General features: G+C 39.8%; 1 long non-coding RNA gene across 2 annotated transcripts in view; it reads right to left on the minus strand.

The window, feature by feature from the left end:
• Positions 1–145: 145 nt before the first annotated feature.
• LOC126512562 (uncharacterized) overlaps positions 146–7,891 on the minus strand; it is a 30,380-nt gene continuing 22,634 nt past the window's right edge. For both annotated transcript variants that reach the window (XR_007595085.1, XR_007595086.1), the window contains exons 2-3: positions 986–1,134; positions 146–768 (exon numbers count right to left, since the gene is read on the minus strand). This is a non-coding gene — a long non-coding RNA (uncharacterized lncRNA). The remainder of the gene's footprint in view (positions 769–985; positions 1,135–7,891) is intronic.

Raw genomic sequence — 7,891 nt, forward strand, 5'->3', positions numbered from 1 at the left:
CACACACACACACACACACACACACACATGAGAGAGAGACAGAGACAGAGAAAGAGATGAGAGAGAGAGAAATTTTAAAAATTTAAGTAAAATTTAAAATTTAAGTAACTGACTTAAATTTTAAAAAATGCTACTTTCTTGACTTAGGTTTGAACCACCTTTTTTTTTGAGAATAAGAACTATTGTAGTTAAATTTCCACTGCATTATCAGACACTTCTTCTTGTTTACCATGGATAAATTGAGTGCCAACCCTCCAGCAGGCCTGACTCTGTGAACAGAGCATTGGAGATGATCAACAATCAGGCCTCAGACTGCAACTCAACAGCTGCCAGCAATGGCCCAGGCGTATTCTCCAGAGCACCTGAGCAGGAACATCTAGCAATACATTAATATTAATAATGGCGTTCACAGCATTGCCAGCCCCGGTCTCAGGGAGCTTAACACGCCGGCTGTTGCCAAGACACAGCTCCCACCAAGACAACTTCAGCTCTTTGCGTGGTTATACACAGAGTAGATGAAAAGTGAAAAAATTCCAGCTCTCGTTCAGATTCGTTGCCAGTACTTGGGAGTTTCTGGGCAACTGTCTGATTTCCTTCGCTTTCATCCTGAGGTTGGCCTTGTGTGGCCATATGCTGTAGGTATCTGCACCATCCCCAGCTTCCAGGACATTTTTATTTGACTAGAGGTGATAACGCAAATGGAATTGAGTCATGGCGTTTGATGAATCTCTCCCATTCCAGGAAAAATGGTTGGAGGATGTTCAACACCTGAAATTAGGCAGAACTTCAAGTCACACATCTCCTCATTAAATTTATCACTCCAGAACCTGCTTTTCCTTGACGTGGAAAGCCTTTTTAAATAAATACTTGAAGCTGGGAAGATGCCCAGCCCATTAATCCTTGAACCATACAAAGAGAATCATTTTGTAAATGGAAATAAGGCCTTTAATATAAGCTTGGCCATCATTCAATCACTAAGCCTTACTTTGCAGTATCCCATTGGATCCATGGAGTGGTTGTCTTTCTTTCCACTCTTCCAGCTTGAGCCACAAATATGTTGCTTTTTGCTTTGCTCTCTGCAGATTTTCTTCTCTTGTCATGGGTCTGAGGCAGCTGGAGGAAGAGTTTCAGAGCCTGGCAATGAAATATGAATCATTCAGCAGTTTCAGACTCCAAAGGGATAAGAAAGGCAATAATCCCAAATACACCACTCATTCCAATTTGCTCTGCTTTTTTGTTTTTGAAAGAAAAAAATGTTATCATTTGCCAATTTGCCACAAAACGTTCTTGTTGGAGTCAGAGGAACAAATATCCTGTGGAGAAAAGGATGGGATAAGAAACTCAGTCGGATGAACAAGGTATGTCTCCGTGCATCTGTGCAGCCAGAATGCACCAGAATGGTACGATACATACATGTAGATATTGGTGTCTTGTATTTAAAATGGGTTTCACTGCTTTCTACCCAATGAAATGGAGAGTATTTACTACCTGGTATTTACTATGAGTCAGACTACCCTGAAGTTCAGAGGCCCAATCAGGAAGGAAGGCTAGCCTCCCAGAGATGGCCTTGTGATCTGACATTAAGGAACTTCTGTATTGAGAATCTCAGTCTGTGCCAAAAACAGAAACAGTGTTCCTAGGGGCTTCCCTCATACGCCAAAGGAAACTGAAAGTGTTAAACATATCATAACCCTAGATTGACATTAAAAATTAGTGACAAGCTAAAAGAGATCATTTTGAAAGAAACTTGGTCACGTTTTATGTCAATTTCAAAGAAAAAACTACAGTGTAAGAACCTGTGTATTTCTCCCCGTGGCACTGTGAAACAGTTTTACAAAGGGCGTGTCCAACTCGTCTGTATGCAGAAAACTGTGCACAGTGCTGTACTGGTTCATCAGTTGGAGAGGTTATCTACTTCCTATAATGCTCCGAAATGTAGACTTATAGGTAAAGGTTTGCAATATAGATATATTAGCAAAGATGACATGGATGATCTCAGAAGGTGTTGCTCTTCTCAGCTTTCATATTTGCCCCATACCTAAGGCCTGAGGCCCACTAGGAATGTGTCCTCCTGAGATGCCCTCAGAGTTCATTAACCTTCTCATACAGCGGGGTAGAGATGAGTGGCTTTGGCTCTGTTCAAACAGCCGTGCCAGAAACCGGTGTTGACTTTCTCCACTGTGCCAGTTTCCTTTCTGATGCTGTAATGATGCATGCAGACAGAAAGCAACATTGGGAAGAAAGGTAATGTTATCTTACATCCAGGCTACAGTCTAACATTATTGGGAAGCCACCACGGCAGGTGACCTAGCCCTATCACAGCTACCATCAAGAAGAGCAAGGAGAAATGAATGCTTGAGTGTCTACTTGAGTATCTACTTGAGTGTCTACTTGCTCGCTTGTGCACAGCTCAATTTCTCCAGTTTTATACAGATCGGGACTTACTGTGCCAAGCATGGTAAGCTTGGTCTTCCTGCGTCAATTAAGACAATCGCTGATAGACATGCCCACAGGTCATCACAATGTAGTCAATAGCTCACTGAGACTCTTCCCAAGGGATGAGAGGTAGTGGGATGCTGAGAAGTAAAACTAACTATTCACCTCTTCCTTTGGTAGTAGAACCTGGATTTCTAGATTGTTAGATTTAGAAAATAAAAATACAAAATGGGTAAGTTAAATTTGACCCTTAAAAAAGGAATCACTTTTCAAATGTAAATAGGATGCCTACTTTGATTTGAATTTCTCAGAAGTCATGAAAAGATCAATTATTCATAGGTCCCACATGTTGGACACTTATGAGAAAATATAGACCTGAAAGTCAAATTTAATTAATCACTTTCAATGTATCATGCACACTCTTAACTGCTTATGTTTTTACTCAACTGGAACTACGTAGCTACAAGGCACAGGATATGACCATGGTACCAGTGAAGGGAGAGTTTCTGTTGAGCGGTGCCCCAGAAAGTGACCTTTAAGGAAGAGGACACACTCTTCTTTCTCACTGAGATATGCTGAACAGGGTAAGGCCAGCCCTGGGCTCCCTCTCAGCAGAGACACCAGATTCTATTACACTTAAACTACAATTTATTCTCTTACAATCAACGGAGCCTATTTCTGACTCAACAGGGGCGTATTTACATCCTTCGAGATTTGTGAGCATACCAAAGTCTGGAAAACTGGAAAAATCTGTGAAGAGTTGAGTATTTTATATGACAGATCACACACACAAAGGCTCTCCCTGTCTTTTGGACTCAGTCTTCCACACATATAAGCAGACTCTCCTACTTTTCTGAGGCCTTGGGTCTTCCAGCTTCCTGGATGCTTCTTGCCAGTGTTTGAAAGTCAGCTCCAGCAATCCAGAAAAGAAAACAGTTATGACTAGAGGAACTGAAAATAAGGTGAAATTATTGAAATTATGAGTAGCAATTTCATTAAGAGGCTAAATGACCGTGACTCAGAAGTATATTTGTTGATATTTCTTGAATGTGCTGTCAGGTGGCATGAAGAGGAACAATAAATTAAAATAATATTTTCCAGCATCTTTGACTTTGGGAAAAGAAATATAAAAATTAATTTCTAATAACAATGAAATCTTTTCTATAAGAGAAAGAGACCAATACAGAATCCCTTGAAAGTTTTCTGGGTGAGAATATTTTTATGCAAAATTCATTTCCCAAATGGGCAACATTGATTTTTTTCTTTCAGTTCTTGGGATTTGCCAACTTCAACATTTTTTCTTGGTGCCATAAAAGTTGTTGCTACTGGCAGTTGTTCCCTGTAAGTCGGGAGGCAAAAAATAGTGTTAAATGGTAGAGTTATGAGAATGGTACTCTCTAAATACTTACTAATGCATTTTGGGGAATCTGATTAGAAGATTTTGATGTCATTGTTCATTGAGAAAAGTAGAAATATATAGAAAGGAGGCTAAGTAAACAAAACTTTCAAATGCAAAAGCCAAAAGTTAATTAAGACAAGGGCAGAATATTAAGAAAGACTATGTACTATTGGAGCCTTGGGGTGGGGGTAATGGCTCAGCTGTTGAAGCCTAGACTTATAACCAAATTATAATATTACACACTATGCAGTTTGCTATGATTTTTAAGAAGAAAGTAGCCAGCATTGATAGACTTCAGCAAAGATTAGAATTTTCATTGTAGTGCAAGGCTATAGTGAGCTAACTAGTGTCCTCCAAGTTCAGGGCCACCTGGAACCTCAGTTTTCAATCTATTTGAAAAAATGTTCCACTACTACAGATGGAACGAGTTAAGATCACGGTGATAGAGCCGAATCTTCAGTTCAATGCCTGGTACCTTTGTAAGAAAAGAGGAAAGAGGCTCCAGAGAAAGTAGAAGAGATATAGGGGTGCTGCCACTAAACAATGAGACATCAAGTGCTGCTGGCAACCATACAAGCTAGGAACACGGCATAGAGGAGTCTTCCTTGAAGTCTCCAACAGGAACTAATCCCACTACACCTTGACTTTAGATGTCTAGCTTTGAGAACCAGCGGAGGATGGCTGTGTTATACTGAGCTGCTCAGTTTGTGGTGCTTTACTATAGCAGGAATACAAAACTCATCATTTGGTGTTCTTGTCTCTGAAAGCAAACATTTGCAAATGATACCATGCATTATAGGATGCTTGGAGAAGCCCAGTTCTTTTTCAATACCCCTGGACCCTGACCCATGGGATGCTATTGACAAGCATTATTTTTGGCAAAATCTGTTTATTTGAAAGCCTTTCATTTGGCCTGACAAGTTTGGAAGACTGCTAAATTACATCTTATTGAGGGTTTAGTTGTTTATATTTGTATTTTGTGGCTTCATTGTCTTTTATCTCAAAGAAAAGCAAACAAAGACAAAGGAAATTAAATGAGAAAAAAAAATGTATTGGATGTCAAGGTCTCCAGGCCTCTTCAAACACAATCGAACAATCAGTGGGCCATGTTTCCTCAGCATGCGAAGGGTTGTGAATGGCCTACCATCCCCCAGTCAAGCGCATTTCCTGTTACTTCATCCTCGCTTTGACAATTCATTAAAAGCCAAACAAGACAAAATTGCTTCCCTGAGCACAGCTAGAGAAAATGTGCCTGTGATAAATCCCCGAGGGTCTCTGCAAATTGTTATTCCATCTTTTTCCTATCAGCACGCACCGGGAAAGCTACCAGTTATTCAATAAACATAATAGGACAGCAGGTCACAGGAGATGTATTGCCAACAACAGATGGTTTTAGGTTTTTTTCATATATGAAAACCAGTATCTTGAAGCTGGAAAGTCAGCTCAGGGGTTAAGGGATTTTGTTACTCTTACTAAGGACCCAGGTTTGATTCCCAGCCTTCACCTGGAAGTTCACCATCATCTGTAACTCTACTTCCAGGGGAACCAATGGCTTCTTCTAGCTCTGTGAGAATCAGACATGCATATGGTATGCATGCATTCATGTAGGAGAAACATTTTTACATACAAAATAAAAGAAAAATCTTAAAAAATTAAAACAAATCAATATTTGAGGGAAGACCTAAAAATCACACATTTCTCTGTGATGACTTTGGATGTGCACATAAACAGTAACTATGCAGTAAAATCAGGATTTTCTGGCTGACCCTTACAAGAAGCGCTATCAAGGCCTCTAAAATACAATGGCTGATGCAATAGAAAATGAAACCCATCAAGATCTCATTAACCTCAACTTCAGTGCAAGAGATAGCAGAGGGACCAATGGCAGATGAGGACTTTGGGGCAGGAATAAAGCAGGTGTTTTTATGTCCTTCTACCACCGCTGGCAACCAGCAGTGAAGTTCTGCGTGCTGACCCCCATCACAGCATTCACATACCATCCTCACACCTGTAAAGTGCCTTTTAAGTGTTGCCATAGGAACAGCTGTGAGCCTGAGCAAGTCTCAGGGTCTACTCACCAACCTGCGGGAAGTACAGAGAAGAAACCTGTTCACAGACTCACACAGACAATCCACAAACTTGTGAGAGCTCCTTCTGCTCCTTTAGCAAATAGCCTTTAAGATACCAGCCCGCTTGGGTGTGGTCTCTTTTGCTTTAAAAAGCAGCAGTAGCCCTGCTCTTGCGCCCTTGCTTCTGGCTCTGCTTCTGGCTACTAAACTCCTTTCCTGGTAGTGCAGAGGGCTGTTGCTTAGGACAGTGATCTCTAAGTTTTTCCCTTTAAGTAAATAACCCTTTTATTGATCATAATTTCAAACTGGTGTGGGATTGTTTTGTGACTTACGCCTTCATATGAGGGTAGAAAACTTTATGTGTTGAACATCTTAGTTTTTCAAAGGAAAGCATGAAGGAAAAGAAAGTAGATAGTAGCACAATGTACAGATTTTAAAATGCATTTTTAAAAAGACAGTGTCAACATTTTTTAATAGACACACTGAAAATATGATACCTAGGGATGCAAACTTGCATGGTAGCAACCAACAGTAAAGAAATGCCAGGAAATGGTGTCTGAAAACGACAAGGTAGGAGTTGCATTCAGGAATGGAGAAAGAACTGTCACTGAGGTGGGGGCATCAAAGGTAAGACAAGAGTTGTTTATGACTTCAAATCCCTCCTCCCTTTGCCCATTCTTGCCCACATGGCAAGCTGATGAGGAGACTCTTGTATCTGTTGGCATCAGCAGAAATTCCCAAATATGCAAGCCATGTTCAGACCCCCTAGGAAACCTATATTGCTCTCTCCAGGATTCAGTAGATGAACAAGAGGTTTGTTCCTAGTCTCTCTGTGAGTGTTGGGAGTCATCAGTTTCAACAGCTCTTCCATATTTCAGGTGGGGAGGCCTTGGCTAACCCTGGAGAAAGCCACAGTCAAACCTTTAGGGGGACTGGGGAAGCACTGTTTTTGGCTCATTCCCTTTATAAGAATGTGCTAAGTGAACCAGAACCAAATGCTGAAACAGAATCAAGAAAAGTTAATAACACAGAAAATCACAGGCAAACAGGCTATAAAAATGAATAATTTAAGTTTTTAACATTCTGAAATATTAGAGGCACATATAAGTTAACAAGAAAATAGAATTGTATAAGTGGTGATTGCAGTGCTTGGGGGTTTAGCTACACCACATGGTTTCGTTTTTCTCCTGTTTTTTTTTTTTTTGGCAATTATCTTTCATTTCTATACTGCTGAATAGGAGGCAATCAAGGAACATCAACATTACCAAATGTAGCCCACTCTCAATGCTTAGGGAACCCCTTAGGGTTATCCAATCCGTTTGTTTCCTCTATCCTAGACACAGTGACTAGCATAGAAGTAACCCAAGCAAAACAAATAGTGCCTCTCCATGAATCTAGAATAATTTTTTTCCTCCAGAATCTCTGTGTAATAGAATAAATTTTATGACTCTAATCTTATGTCTTTGAAAGATTTTTATGTTTTTCTTAACAAAGTCGGGTGTTAATCAGCAGTAATGGCAAAAATGCTAACTTACACTGGTGTCTCCATAGTTTGCAACAGAAGCATTCATTCCTTATTCTAAATTTTGAGGTCAGCTTTGGCTCTACTTGGGGACAAGTTTAGTTTTTTCTGTGTCTTCTGAGAAATTCCTATCTGAGGTATGTTATATTCCTGGAACAGGAGAACTAGAAGACTCTTAGAAACTCGTGGAAAACTGGTAGAGCCATATGGCCATACCCCTCATAGTGGGTGTGAGAAAGTAAGCACACTCTTTCAGTAAACAAGGACAGAGGAGTAAATTTTGTCTAATAATAGCACACACCAATTTTATGTTAATATATTATCATGAATATGTATTGATATATAATATATATAATATCATATACACAACATATTATATGTTATATCTAATATAATATATTTTTTTTAATTTATTTATTTATTTATTAAACATTTCTGTCTCTTCCCCCCCCCCGCCCCCCCCTT

This window comes from Alexandromys fortis, unplaced genomic scaffold (assembly GCF_014885135.2).
Source record: "Alexandromys fortis isolate MF-2015 unplaced genomic scaffold, M_Fortis_MF-2015_v1.1 scaffold_76, whole genome shotgun sequence".
In the NCBI taxonomy this organism is placed as follows: domain Eukaryota; kingdom Metazoa; phylum Chordata; class Mammalia; order Rodentia; family Cricetidae; genus Alexandromys; species Alexandromys fortis.